The sequence below is a fragment of the Ursus maritimus genome, unplaced genomic scaffold, assembly GCF_017311325.1.
Source record: "Ursus maritimus isolate PB19 unplaced genomic scaffold, ASM1731132v1 scaffold_18, whole genome shotgun sequence".
Lineage (NCBI taxonomy): Eukaryota > Metazoa > Chordata > Mammalia > Carnivora > Ursidae > Ursus > Ursus maritimus.
Window position 1 is genome coordinate 29783735 of NW_024424230.1, and position 16432 is coordinate 29800166.

General features: G+C 37.3%; 1 pseudogene; it reads right to left on the bottom strand.

Annotated features, from left to right (window-relative positions):
- Positions 1–1971: 1971 nt before the first annotated feature.
- Positions 1972–2071, bottom strand: LOC121103299 (annotated as a pseudogene).
- Between the last annotated feature and the right edge of the window lie 14361 nt (positions 2072–16432).

Here is a 16432-nt window from a genome sequence, read left to right on the forward strand (position 1 = left end):
TATCCAGTGATACGTTTTTGTCTTAGGTCCACAGTTACACGCAATAAAAAGCCCATCAGTGTTTGGTGAAGTGTTCCCATTCATCTATTAATTGAATAAAGCTAATCTAATAAATTCTTCATGGAGAGCTCATACATACTGAATATTCTAAGTTGTAGGAGTTTAAAACTGTTTAGAGACTTTTAACTGTAGGAAACAAACTGAGGGTTGCTGGAGGGGAGGTGGGTGGGAGGCTGGGGTAACTGGGTGATGGGCGTGAAGAAGGGCACGTGATGTGATGAGGACTGGGTATTACATGCAGGTGCTGAATCATTAAAGTCTACCCAAGAAATTAATAATACACTGTATGTTAAAAAAAACCATTTTATAGGTTTTTAAAAATCTTAATGTTTGACAAACACCTTAGCTGGACATAAAAATCTGTTCATACTACATTCACTCATTCAATTTCTTTTTCTAAAGTGACTTCCTTTTTAGCTCCCCTTGTATTTTATTATTATTGAGGTATGACTGACATACATTATATTAAAGTGTACAACATGAGTCAATATTTGTATACTTTATGAAATAATCACAACTCCTGTGAACATCCATCACTGCACAGAGAAGTTTTTTCCTTGCAATGAGAGCCTGCAAGATTTCTTCTCTTAGCAACTTTCAAATATGCAACATAGCATTACTGACTATAGTCACCAGGCTGTACATTACATCCCCATGACTCACTCATTTTATAACTGAAAGCTTGTACCTTTCAACCCCCTTTACCCATTTTGCCTACTCAGAGTAGACGGATTCTTCCTGGCAATGTTTTTGGCTTAACTTTACTCTGGTCATTAGTTCTGTTCTTGTTTCTTCCTTGTACTTTTTTTTTTTTTTTTTTTAACACTTCTTGCTTGACCTCAAAGTCTTGTAGCATTGTGGGAACATAAGAGATCATCTGCTGGGACTTGGTTTTATTTTTCTCTTTTTTCCCTTATTCTTCACTCTGGTTACAGTTATTTTTAAGTTAAGCCACACTCTATCTCCAAGAATGTGGAGTGTGTTGTTCACATGTAGTTCTGTTGATCTCTGTTTTTCTCCATTATATTGCAGGAAATATTGAGCGAGATGGGTTCAAGCACAACTTGTTCTTTAAGCTACTCTCATGACTTCTCTTTTCCCCCAAGAAACCAGAGTCCAAACACTCCATGCTGGGAGTAACTAGAAGGCATTTCCCAAATGCTTCTCAGCATTTACTTAATTCACTTCTTGAGTCTTCATAGGGTTACCATAGTCTAACTAGGCTCAAGGTAAATTTACTTTAAAATCCTTCTTATTCGAAGTCTGTTACTCATGCCCTTAAAAGCACTTAGCCTCCCCAAAGTGAGGAAACAAAATTGCTGAGTCTTTAGGAAGCAGACCTCCTACATTCAATATGCCTGAAGTTCCAGTATAAATAACTCCAGGGTCACGATCTCCTAAATATCTTTCTTGAGAATAAGAAGGGCATTCAGCAACAAAAAATGTAGCTTCATCACTGAAGTGCATCACTGGAAGAGGCTTAGAGATTTTTAGAAATTAAAAATTAAGATAAATAAAAAATGGTTTAAAACTGCCATAGACATCGACCGAGTTATTGCCAGAAACCAGATCTCTTGATTCTCATTCCCGTGCTAGTGTTTTTTGTGTTCTGGTACCCAGTGCATGTGCATTTATTTATACCTACAAAAGAAATCACCCACTCCTCTTCCCTATACCCTCTCCTCTCACAAACATTTAAAAATTAAAAGCAAACGCAGATAAGTTAATTTCAGTACAATTATTTTTTCAATGTAGCTGTCACAATGATTAGAGTTTCAATTTCTTAGAATCAGCAATGTCCAAGTGACTTAGAAATACTGATTGATTATTGGCCAAAAGGAAAATTCCGTATTACAGGTTTGCAAATTCCAGTACAAAAATAGTTTGTGTGTTAGAATAGCCTTTCCTTTTAAAACTACGGAATGCTTCATGAATTTGCATATCATCCTTGCTCAGGGGCCACACTCATCTTTGTATCATTCCAATTTTAGTGTATGTGCTTCTAAAGCAAATGCCAGTACGGTTTCTTATGCTTTCATGCCTAGTTTATATGAGAAAATGCTTCCACAGTATCAAGAACTACATAGTCATTAAGGGTTAAGTTTAGTTGGCTAGCCTGAACAGAAAACCCAGATTTCATGTCCTTCTCATAAATTACTTTGCTGTTAACTAGAGCTTCTGAATAGCAGTGAGAACACACATAATAGTATTCCTTATGCCCTGAGTTGGTATCAAGCCAGTCAAAAGCAAATAAAGTTGAACCCTCTATCAACCAGTAAATGTATGACTTCCAGCAACTTTTATGAAATATTGAACGTGATTATCAACCTACATTTCTACCTTTATAGACTGGTGATCCTCTGTGGACTCGGGAACTAGATGGAAACCCATGAACTAGATGATTTTTTAGATCCCTTTTAACCAGAACATTCTTTGTCTCCGATATAACAAATGCTCTTGTTACATAATAGAAGCCCAAGAACACCCACTTCATGATAAATATAAGGACTATATGGAATTTGGATTTTGATGTATTCATGCAGAACTCTTTTTTTCATCATGCAAAAAATGAGTAAGCTTCAATATACAAAGGTAGAATAAATACTGGTCAACATGGACTTTCTAGTCTCAAATACTGGAGGCTCTTTTTAATATAGCCTCCAAATCTAGGATGAAATGAACAAATTTGTTTTACTAGAGACACTTGCCACCAGCATCACCTATGGGTGTTACATACATAGGTGCACACAGCTCTGTGTTTGAGAAAGGAAGAAGGTAAGACCCTGTCTTTATATGCTGGTTTTCATGTAAGTGACATTTTCTCATGTTGTCAGCATTCAATTTTCCACCGATGCACTTACAAGTTTTCATGAATACTTGAATGCAAATGTGACACTAACCCAGAATGAAGCATGGCTCTCCTTTTAGAGCCCTTGGTGCTGAAACAATGGCAGGTAATAAACACTCACCACTGCCCATTTCCACAGCGAAGTTTCTCATTGCAAACTCACCAACAACTTTTGACCTCTGGACCCAAAGACCATCAATTACCCAGCTTACAGAGGTGGAATATAGTGAATAAGCAGCATCATTTGGCTGTCACCCAGTTAACATCCTATCATAGGTTGAAAAGCAATTTGTCCAATATTTCGACTGCCATGGAGAATTCTTTATTAGCTTTTGGGTAGGTTTGCCTTTCAATCGGATGATTTGAATAGCTTCTGTGGTAGGAGAGATGCTGCCCTCAGATAATGATTTTGCATTTCACCTCATCATTAATGCTTTGGACCTCAAGGGAAGTCACTGTGCCTTTTATGAAGGTCGAAGCATTTTATAACCTTAATAAAGACTCATAGCCTCAGGAACAGCTAGTGTGAGCAAGTGTGGGGGATTGACTGAATAAAAATATAACTAAATTGGCACTTTAGAGTACACTCATAGGAAGACTTCAAATGCAAATCAACAGTTAAAGAGTACAATGACACCCCAAACTTCAGTGTTATTCAAATACACACACACACACACACAGAAACCGGCATTATTCAAAGAAAAATGAGAGAAATTATCTTTTTTTCTGGAAAAGCTTTTTTCTGTAATTTTATGTTTAATTGCTAAATATTTCACATGGGTGCTACAGCAGCTTGATAGACTTGAATTAAAAACAATTCATAGTCATGGTGATTCTTAATTATTGTAAATTTCTTTCTGTATAGCATCTAGGTCACTGTATCTTGAAGTATAAAATGAATACAATAAGCCAGAGTGATTATGAAAACTACACTACATTTCCCAAGGTCACTCTGTCCCAAATATTACTAATAAATTATTGCTTCCAGTAACTTACTTAAGGGTACTCTCCAGAGGAATCATTTCAATTTAAGAATTCAATGGACTCTTTCAATTTTCCTAGGCTTCTACTTCGTTCCTCCAGGCATTGTTTACTGGCCATACTTCTGTTCACAAGAACTGAGAAAGAAAACAGGAACCCCTATGACAGGCATTGTGATAAAATAATATCTCATCTTCTTTGACTGTGACAGAAACCTTGAGAAAAAGGCATATGGTTCCTGTTTACAGACTGTGCATTAGAGAGCTGAAATAATTTTGCAGGGTCATATTCCTGAGGGGTATCAGCGCTCAGTTGTGCTGAATTCATCCTGTTCTTCAAGTGCAGAAAACCAGACTGTCTACTGCAGCAACAGAGAGAGAGAGGTCAGGAAGGCAGGGGAATGATCTAGAGTAGGACAGTGCTTAGAATACCCGAAAAGATCCTTTGGATGGTAAGACATTTGATCAGGGGGCTGGTTCCAGGGTGAGTCCTGGGGACTCTGACATGACAGGCCAGCCCTGAGACAAGAGAAGCTGTGGTTTGAGTGAGCAGCTTGAAGTGGAAACTTAATAGTCAGCTTGGCATCTGGCTAGATGGACCCCGAGTTTCCCAAGCAATGATGCCATAGGCTACAGGAAGGTTTCAAATATCCAACTTTATTTGTCCACTACTCTGTGAACTTGAGCTATGTGAGGGCAGGGTATGGATCTTTCACTTTATCTCAAATATCAGAAAATGCTTGCTAAAAGGCAGCTTCTCAGTAAATTAATAATAAATGAAGGTGATCAAAAGTCAAGCTAGGCAGAGGAACAAGGTCAGGATTCGGGTTCAGACACCCATCCTAAGCCCACGGCCACTGTTTCTGGGGGTAGATCGCACTCGGTGACTGAAACATGTCAGTGTGCCCAAGAATTCCAAAAATAAAAACAATGCTCGTTCACTTTAACTCCTTCCTTAAGATCTGCCACATCAATATACCGACTTTAGAATCAGAGCTTTCTTGAGCTGGCTAGACTTGCATTACAGAGCAGAAAGCCATTTAATTATTTGAGGTTTATTCAATCTATTCCTACTGTCTTTGCAACTTGTCAACATACCCGCTATTCACCCAAACCTAGAGTTGACCTGTCCCGAGTCACCTGCTCCAGCTTCATGAAGCCCCCCAACTCAGCACAAGCCCTAAAACGTCTTTATCCTCTTAATTCAACCTTCACTCCTTCACTCATTCATTCTTTTGTTCTCAAATATTATTAAAACCAAACTGTGTACCTGGCAATGTGGAGAAAATAGTTAGCTTAGCAGCTATCCTGTAGCATACCAGTTGTCAGGGAAAACAGGAAATGATGCAAGAATTTATAATGTAAAAGGCTTTAATAAGGACAAGTATGGAGAGTTAGCAAATCACATGCCTGGTATTGTTTGTCTTCACAGACACAAATCTTGAGCTGATGTCTATCTCCTCTTTCCTTTTACACCGGGGCAGTGAAAGCTGAATGGGCAACATCTGCCTGCAGTTACATGCACTAACTTCATCCTTTCCTGATCTCGGTTTCCATTTGTCTCATTTCCTTCACTACTAACTTCATTCTCATCCTAAGTTGCCTCAATGAGCAGGATGAGATGGGGTATGAGTAAATACATATACCATCCCAGAAATTCTCCTTTCATCTATTAGGTGTCTAGTGACTTTGGACGTAGCAAACTTGTATATTCATTTTTCTTCCTGGAAAACTATACTGAGAGTAAGACTGAGATTTCCTCAGTATTTAAATGTTTGAGGGGCCTGAGGTATTATTTCCAATACAATGAAGTAAGGCAGAGGTAGTAAGACTATACATTCATTTATTCATTCATACCCTCCTTCATTCACCACTTAGTTATCATGGGGCTATCCTACGCCAGGCACTGTTTTAAACATTGGGAGATGAAATGAAATATGGAGGCTGCATTCTAGAAGAAACAATATATATATGTGCTGTTCAAAGCAAGATATACTGGGGTGCCTGCGTGGCTCAGTTGGTCAAAGCATCCAACTCTTGGTTTCTGCTCAGACAGAGGGAGTTCATTTACATTTGTACACCAACCAGTCTTGCTCCCTGAGACATTATTGCACTGACAAGGATAACGTTTTTAACTCTTACAGTGAAGTATTTAGGTTGCAACGATGCTGTTAGGTTGCATCCATCAGGGATTATAGCCATGAGGCTAAGCATAAGCTCTTTTAATATGAAAACATTTAATATACATACTACATATCTTTATAAAATATATTTTATATGTATCATTCTCTATTTTATATATATTCTTCTCTATTATTTATTTCTATTTCTATTATTATTATATATTATTTATTTTATATATGTATGTACCTTTTGTTGCATTATATTGAATGATTCAGCTCATTCTGGAGGAAGATTCCTGTTTCTCAACTCTACAGATTAGATGCTATTAAAATACAAATACACATGGTATTTTAAGGGCAGAGCCCTTCCCTCTCTTGAAGAACAGTTTTTATTAAGCTGTGAATGATACAGGAAAAACAGATGGAAGTAAGATTATTACACTGAAAGATTAGCAAAACAAAGAAAGAAAAAAATTTTTTTAAAAATCCCTATAACTCATGAAGGACAATCGGGTGAAAGGAAGAAGGTAATGGAAGAGCGAGACTACACTTCTGGGGAATGATGCTCTTACACCTGGGGAATGTGGGAAGAAGGGAGATGAACAAGCAAGTTAAAGACTGCCAAGATAAAATTGTTTATTAAATATTTCCATGTATTTAAAGAACAACGCTTCCTCCCTAATATAACGAAATGTATCAACTGCGGTCACTTAAAAAAAAAACATAAACAAAAACCAAGCATTTTCTTCTGGAAGTTTGTGTCTGAATCTCAGTAGCATCTACCACGTGGAAGTTTCTGTGTTATTAAGTGATGAGGAGCAACAAATCGATTTGGGGCTGGAAAATCAGTTCTTGGAAAAAAGTGATCAGCCTCTAAAGCTCATGCCTAGTGACTTGAACCTATTTTAAAATGTGTTTTAAAAAATCATAAGATTCCAATTTTATTGCTATGATAAATGGATTTTGGTATAAAGACGTCCTGGCTATAATTCCTCATTACTTTCCAAACCACGTTTATCATTATTAGAAGTTTTATGAGCACCATAAAAATAACAATTGTTGTTAATAGCTACGAAAGCCTACTTAAAAAAAAAAAAAAGACAAGGGAGTAAAGGTCATGATGAAACAACTCTCCTCCTCTCTTCTCTCTCTCTCTCTCACACACACACTCTACACAAATACCCATGAAATAAAAGAAAATGTTCAACTTTATAAACAATGCAATGAAAGCAATGCCTTTATTTTCACTGATCAAATTGACTAACATCTTCCTATAAAATCATATTCAAGTTGACAATGAATCTTTTATGAAATAGATGGGCCTTCTCTTTCATTGAATGGATGATAAGTTGGTATTTTTAGGGGAACAGTGTGGCAATATGAGCCCAAATCACTAAAAATGTTGATATATTTTGATCCAAATAACTTACATCTGGGAATTTACCCTGAGAGAGTAAGTGTTGAATTATACATTGATGTTAAGTGGTGTTTATCAAAGTGTTAATTGCAATAATGAAATATTATGAACATGCAAATATTCAAGAATAAAGAATATTTTTAATAAATTATGGTGTGTTATGTGGAGATTAACTATAGTTTGAAATGGCATACTTTTAAAACATTTTTTGGGAAATCTTTCCTAACATAACACAAGGGGAAAATTAAGATACAAACTATGCATTTGGTAAGATTAAAATTACACTAAATATACACACACATAAATGAATAACTGATGTCCACATGCTATATAGGGTAAAAAAGAAAAAAGTGAAATAGAAATTTTTCGAAACATTAGCTGTGATTTCTCTGTAAGAACATGGGTGACTTTTCTTAAATTTTTTTATTTACATATTTCTCTAACCTGGTTTGTAAGCCAGAGAGATGGAGATAAACATGGGTTTTCAAAACCTTGTGTTCTGTGCAGAGTGTTAGTTGTTCAAGAGAAGGCAGAAAAATAAACAGGCAAATGCAGCCATTAAATACCTCCAAAGCCCAGCCTTGCAGAGAAAGCCGCAGACTGACAACTCTGAGGATAATGTATGGGTGACCAAGGGAAGCAGCATGAATATTTTCTCTTATGAAAGAACCATGAGATTTTGCATATTTAATGTAAAGCTGTGAAAATGTCTGCTTTCATGATCTGATATGAAAGATCCGCGCACATAAAAACTGCTCAGAGTTCAATTTGTCTACTTTGCTGGAAGACTGAGTCAGTCTCTCCTGGGAGGCCACCTTCCCTTTCACAGAGTCTGGATGTCATGGTGAGCCAACATTTGCCCAAAGAGGACATAGGCTCATTTTATTTATATATTTTTGTGTGTGAGAAATGGGAATGCTATTTTCCACATGTCTACTGATGATATGGCATCACAGAATATTTTCATTTTCTTCAAGTTCTGTGCATTCTTTTCTCTACACTTTTGTTCATTTTCTTATTCCTCTTCAGATGAACCCTCGCTTTCTCCTCTGCTCATACAAGTCTAATATTTTCTCCAAGGCCCAAGATAAGTCCCCCATTGCCCATGAAAACCTCTTGATTCAAAAGTCCTCACTGTATCTCTCCCTTTATCATTTCGAGCTCTACATAATTTAACAACTGATCACAGAGTAGTTTTTTCCATAGTTTTCCAATTAGTTCAGGGGTATTAGAAGGCAGGAACCTTGCGGTACAATTGTCCTTTTTTTTCCCCCCAATGCCTAACTCAGTGCTGATCACAATAAAGGCTAATTGAATGATTCCCAAACATGTTTGAAGTAGTTCAGTGTTCCTTCGGCAGGTTTTTAGCAAAACAATTCTTAACGCATTGGGTACCATGAGGTTGTTAAAGAGAGTACTCTAAGGCACATAAGAGAACTTGGACCAGATGGGTCTTCATTTCAATATGGTGGGGGAACATTTCCAATGCTGAAGGACTGCTTCTTTCCACCTCCTCCTGTGTAAACTCTGGCTTGTCACACCTTAATTATTTCACAGCCCCTGCCTGGCATGAAACCAGAAGAGACTGGCTCATTAATGTTCCATTCCAGCACACATTCTTTCCAAAAGCCTTTAAGAAACTCATGAATATTTCATTGTCTCCATAAGTGCCAGGAAGATGGCACCATTATCCAAGAAACGGAATGCTACTTGCTAGGTTTGCTTCCCTGAGCTACTTACTCCCAAACAAGGTACATTCCCTCAACAATCCTTTCAGTGAGCTATACACAGGTGACGTAAATGAAAAGCAGAATTTTAAACAGGGCATTCAATAATGGAAAGCATGGGGAGGGGGCTTCTCTCTTAAGCAGAGATCTGCCTTAGATTGTGTATACAAACTCAACCAGAGCTCAGGAGAGATTAATGAAGTTTAATCTGATTTCTTAATAGCAATTAATGAAAATAAAAAAAACAAAAAGTGAGGGAGGTAAATCTGACCATAGGAAAGGTCTTAATAGACAAGGGAAAAGACTCCGGTCTTTTTCCTTTCTTTTCTCTTCTCCCCTAACCGCACCCCACCTTTTTTTCTTTTTACAGACAACACTTCAAGCCAAGAAAACTCTAGGGAGTTTGAATATTTAATGTTATGCTTTCCCACCCTCTTCTTTCACACTCTTCCCTATATGCTCAAGAGCCATATGATTGAGGCCATAAGGAAAAGCTGCTTTACTCAAATATATCCAAGCTGTGAGCCAAGTTTGAAAATAGAAACTTAAAAAAAAAAAAAAGTATACTACATTTCAAAGTACCCCAGGTCCATGATGGCTAGTGAATTCTAGGACATAGAACATAATTATCAACCTTGGGCTTGTTAAATGAGATTATATTTTCTAAATATTTATTCCACTGAAAATGTACACTTGACACCCTAGAATTCCTGCAAAAGGCACAGGCATTATTTTCCCATTTTATAGGTGAGAAAACGGACATGGAGAAGTTAAAAGATTTCTCTCAAGAAAATACATAGCTATCTGACGGTGGATCTAACTGTAAAATGCATACCCACTGATCAGTCCACATCTTTTTAATTGAAACCATGTGCTGTATTCCCAAGGGGCATTCCTTTCCTGGAGACTTAATATTCTCTGGGCAAAATTAACACCAATATAAGCACTGTTTCAAGGTATTTTAAAATTGGGTGCAAGACCTAGTTCAAAATTGGCATGAGAAAAAGAATTTGTATGAAACACTAGGAAATATCTCCAACTGACAACTAATTATCTTTTTTTCATAGCTTAAAAATACTGTTTGAAAAGATCTGACCACTAAGAATGTCATTTCGAGCACAGAATTGGGTGTGAACTCAACAGCTCAGCACCACTCATCTGAATTCATTAGACCATGTTCCTTTCTTTTTGTTCTTTTTATTCTATCTTCATGAAAGGGACAGGTCATTATCTGCAATCTGACAACAGAGGAGACAATTAAAATGCAAGTTGACCATTACTAAAATAATAACAGAGTTATCACTTCAGCTAGTGCTACATGCCCTTTTTTCCTATAACTAAATACAATTCTGGATACAATCTCTGCAAATCAAAATTTACTCCAGTTTGAAATTGTTTCCCTGATAACCAATCCAGGAGTTTTGCCTATAACACTCTCCTTCTGTGGCCAGTCAACTTTGCATATAGGCAAATAACACAAATAACACTGGGTGATTTGAGGCACAGAAAATACCCCCTTCTGACCAGTCCCCACCTGCTGATGGAACGTTATTGCTAAGAGGAGTGGTGCTTCTAAGATTCAGCCACTGCAGTGTGGTTCCCAGAGAACCCTAAGACTGGACACAGAATCGAGACCTTAAATGTCAGCCCTGTACAGTGAAAAAGGTCTCAGGCAGTTTGAATGGGCTTCTCAGGTAGAGGTGGCCCTCAAATCCTCACCATCTATAAGCCATCTACCAAATAAATATTGGTGGATGTGTTAAATCTATTTAGGTGGGATTAATTTTTCTTCCTTGCAAATGTATCAAAGAAACCAGGAAAAGGAAGGCAGACACAAAAAACTGGCAAGACCGTATGAACTAAATACAACATAAATGTCACAAAATCATTGATTGAGCTTATATAGTGCAAGACCCTTGCACTAGGAAGCAGAGAAACTGAATTGTAATCCCAGATCTGTCACTAAGTAGTAATAAATGTATCTTCCTAGCCTATCTTCCTAGGCTGTGTCAGGATTAGATAACTAATGTGAAAGTTAGACAATAAAGTAAGCAAAAATGCTCTTAGTAGTTTCTTGGTCTGAATATTGTTAATAGATTAAGCAAAAATAAAAAGGTAAGGTAAAAGCACAATTATAGAAATACCTAAGTCCTTTGTGACTCAATGTAACTATGCAGCTTTATATTCTGTACAGTGCATATTTATAACTGAGGAGATTGTTCGTGGCCTGGAAACTAAAATTAAAAATAATTGCACAAGAATGTTCTAAAAATTCCCTGGTAACGTTCATCAAAATTCTGCAAAATAGGAATTTTTTCTTTTCTAATTTATATACTAGATTCCTATTTCTGAAAACTAATACGAAGTATTTTCTTCAGAATCTCATTTCCCGATTAAGCAATCTCAATGTCTATAGTGGTTAAACATCAATAAGATAAGTATTGCACTCACTTGTGTTCAAATCTGCATTTAGCCTTGGGGAACACACAGAAGTAAAAGACATCCCCGGCACTGAATAAGTTTAAAATTTAACTTCATGGGAATTTACAGTAAGTCACAGAATTTTTTTTTTAGTATTAGAAGTGAAGGTAGAACTGCAACATTTTATGAGACAGGATTTCCCATAATCCTCAAGGGAAATGAGGCACTGTGGATCATTCGCACATTCCTTCTTATCCTCTCTTGTTTTAAAATTTCTTTTCACCGCCACCTTCCCCTTGCAACACACACATCTAGGGACAATATTACCTTGTTCCTCACCTTTCGCCAAGCTTCTTGAAAGCCAATTGTTTCCCTGAGGTCCTGTCTGCAGGGCGCCACTTGCCCAAGGCGATCGCTAACACCAATGACACCCACCTGAGGTTGTATCTGGCATGTTCTACCTAGTGCTGCTAATTCACTTGGAGTACATGGAGTCTGCTTCCTAAGTTATTAAAGGAAACACTTTTTCCAAACTTTCTGCTGCTCAGTACACAACCAGGCATCTTTTCCATCTCCAAGGTCAGCACCCTCTCCCTTTGCTTCCTGACCACTCTCCTTTGCCACATGCTTTAGGTGTTTGTGACGGTAGCACTCTACTTCTGTATTAGTGAGGATAATAATAAACGCTATTTAAAAATCCCAATGCCTTCAAATAATGAAAAAAATCTCTCTCTTCCACCAGTGCAAAGGGAATCAGAGGACTCTGAAACCACATGATGGAAGGAACCCAGATCCCTGAGTTGCCGCGAGGGAGCCTGTCTTTTTTCCATTAAACTGTGTGGTGAGGAACACCAAATATTCTCAGTGTTTTGTCACTGAGATTTTGGGATCGTTTGTTATAACAAGTAGACTGATCCTAAGTAACTATCCCCCTTAAAGACCTACCTTGCTCATTGAACACCACCACTATAAACCCAGTTGCCTGAACCAGGAACCGGGGCATGAGTTTGGTTTTTACTTTTTTCTTATTCCCACTTTTCCATCTCTCACAAAGACTTTTTGATTCTACCCCTACATGTAACATCTCTGAAATGTGTGTACTTCCTGGTACCATCAGTACATAATCTCATTTCCAGTTACCAATATTCTTTCCCATATTGCACAGCCTCAAAGCACTTTATCCTTCATTTCAACTTCTAGACCCAATAATCCATTTTCCACACAGCATCCTGAGTGAGCTTTTTAAGGGTCCAGCCTGGTCATATCATTTCCCTGCTTGTTATCTTTCAAGGAATTGCTATTGCCACAGGATACAGTTCTAATTACTTAGATCAGTTATTAAGACCTCTCGTGACCTGGTCCCTTTTCCTCATCAGCCTCAATTTGCCACTTGCCCTTCAACTCTACACAGTTTTTGAAGGCATCATTCTCTCCCATGCCTCTGAGCCTCTGCAATCCTTAACTTCTACCTAAAGCTCTTCCCACGACTTCATGTCCTCTTCTCCCTTGCTTTCATTTTAAACTTTGTTTCTTGGAAGTCTTTCTTGACTCCCTAAAATAGTTGGATTATGTGTCTCATGTCATATTGTCACAGAACATTGATTTCATATGTAACTACTGCCTTCTTGTCACTTTCCCTAAACCCTACATTCCTTATGGTCAGGGACTGGCGCTCAGAGTGTGCTCGATACATATTGAATAAGTGAACGATTAACCCTCTCTTTGTATAAAGAGTTGCTTGTGGAGAGGTCAGTATAATTACAGACTAGAGTCTTTAAAATCTCCAGAGTTTATAAGAAGTCTTATCTGCTGTCTTAAATGCAAAAGATTCCCACTATTTTGCGCCTCTTTGATATATGGAATATATATAGGGCTCGTGGCTGAATGTCTAGGGAAAAAACCTAGAAATTTAATATGAATATTTATATTCTTACATTTCTTTTTTTTTTAATATGGAATGCTTCATGAATTTACGTGTCATCCTTGTGCAAGAATTTTAGTATACACGCTGCCAAAGCAAACACTACACTCTTACATTTCTATTCCATAAGCTAATTATTTTTAGAAGTTTGCCTATTGCTACAGATACACACAAACAAACATAAAGTACTTCTGCATTTTTCAAATAGAAGTGAAATTCATAAGACCTGCATGCATACCTAGAAGCACATTCACCAGATACATCCACATAAGCACAATTCCAATCAAGGCAAAAGACTGAACCTAAACTAACAGTAAGCCCTTAGAATCAAAATCACCAAGAAAATCTAATTTAATCATATTGCAGTGCTCATCCTTTCAGTAGTCCCAATTCTACCCTTGACAATAATCAACGCCATTTCTTATCATTTTCTTTTTGTGATTTATCCCAAAAATGTAAACAAACTCATCTAAATGAGCTCATCTAAAAATACTGAGTTCTATTTAATAAATTCCTTTTTACTGGAAACAATGTGTCAAAAAAAAAACCCCCAAATGGGTCATTAAAATAATTATTGTGACTGTGTAATTTTACTGCCCAAATTACCTAAATAAATAGTTTACCGCAGCAAAATGCAAGCTTACTGTCTTTTCACTTACTTTCAAATGAAAAGAAAGAACTGTTCCTGATGTTCTCAAAAATCCACACTGCTCGTAGACATGATGGTTTCTGATTCATGAGAACTCCATTGCTTCAGTCCCATAGGTGTAACATGCTTTGAGAGAATATTCACATTTGTTGTCTTGTTTTTTCATATTTCATATTTAATAATTTTATTCTAATTTCACAGTTATTGAAGCTACATAACACGGCTGTGCTGTCCTATATCTGGACTTGCTGCATGTAACATTACGTGTTTGCCACCTGCCCTAGAATTCATTCTTAGTCTTTTTAGAGGCATGCATAACTCTTAAAGCATCCATGCTTGTATTCTAATCTGCTTATCTTTTAAATTGAACAGGTTCAAAAATTGTTGTCTATAAGAACGAACAAAATCTGAACATTACTGAAAGCTAATTTTAGGGGGCTAGGAAAGGGCTTCCCTTTTACTCAACATTTTTTTGCCCTGCATGAAAAAGGCTCAAATCCTTTTAATCAGGCACCAATCTTCTTTCTATTCCTATACATAAAACTAAAAACACAAAGGGGTGAAAGGGGAGAAAACCAGTGACATATAATGTCTGGTATTTAAATATTGACTATTATGTTTCTAACGAGTTTTTAAGAAGAGGAGAGAGAGTGAGGTTACTGGTCATGGCAGAAAGAAGAGACCAGTATACCAAAGACTAACTCCACCAATTTCAGAACTTTGAATATAACTCCTTCTCCAGTTATGATTTACCCACTCCTGACCCTAGCTGATTCAGTTGATGAAGGAAGGACTTCAGATCATGTGATTCATTCTTTACCCCTCAAAATCAAACACATATTCATTTTTTTATGAATAAGTGCCCCTTGAAGACAACTTACAAATTCAATCATAGCATATTAAGTATCCTAAGTCATTCAGTAACTATTAAAAAAATGAATTCCTTATCTAGTTTTAAAATTTTTAATGTATTTTAACTTTGAGAACTTTTAGTGTAATCTTAACAACAACAAAAAAGATGTTTTGTTGACTTGAAGTGCCTTCAGAATCAGACCACACCAAAGTAAAAATCAAAGCCAGGAGAATTACCATTTACTAAGCTTTGAACTTATATACCAAACTATGCATTTTACCCACATAATGCTTTAAATCTTTGCAAAGATCTATAAGGTAGATGTTACAGTCCCATTTAAACACAAACAACATCAAAACAATGCTGAGAAAGATTAAGTAATCTAATAGCCCAAGTCAAACAGTGAGTCTGCAGGGTGTGGTTAGATCTCAGTGCCTGGATGACTCAGTTGTTAAGCATCTGCCTTCGGCTCAGGGTGTGATCCCAGAGTCCTGGGATCGAGCCCCACATCAGGCTCCTCTGCTGGGAGCCTGCTTCTTTCTCTCATACTCCCCCTGCCTGTGTTCCCTCTCTTGCTGGCTATCTCTCTCTCTGTCAAATAAATAAATAAAATCTTTAAAAAAAAAAAAAAAAGATCTCAGTTCTGGACAATGCAGAACCCTTGTGATGGGAAGATAGGTGGCAGCAAACCGACCTTGACAGAAAGGTCTGTGTCCCACAGATGTGGTACTGAAGAGAAAGGGCCAAGAACAAAATGGAGCAACAACAGAGCAAGAGGGATCTGGAAGCTACTCCTGGTCTCCTAGACAGCAAGCACAGTACACATTACAGACTCACCAAAGGGTGGGCCTATAAACAGTAACACTGAGGTTGTGTCCTGATTCTACAACCAAGACTTCAGGATTTCTGTTATAACCTCTGCTAGGGATGGGTGAGCAAGTATTCACCTAAATGTGTTTGGAACAGAGAACAAACAAGACCTTAGCACCTGATGAGGATGGTCAGGGAGTCCTTTCCTAGAAAGAATTATCATCTTCTGAAGAAGTGCCTGGAGATGGAGTGAAAGGAAATAATATCTCAAAGAAAATACGAACATACCAAACCATAATCCTGGTCATTTTATGGGTTTCACAGCAATCTACTTGTTAAAGGAAGATGGCCTCAGACTTTCTGGAACCATATTTGGTTCTCTATAAGGGTCACTCTTAAAGTTGGACTTAACACAGGTAAGCCAGACAGGTCATCAAAATGTCCTATTAGGGGATGTCAGCAGCATTTTACACCTCCATTTCTGGCCTCCCAAAGGTATGTTATTCCCCACCGTGAGACTTTCTCAAGAGACTACTGCTGAAATATAAATTCATGTAGAATGGGTAAAACTCAGATGATTCCTAAATGTCCCAGTATAAATTGGTTTGGAATCACAGTCACAA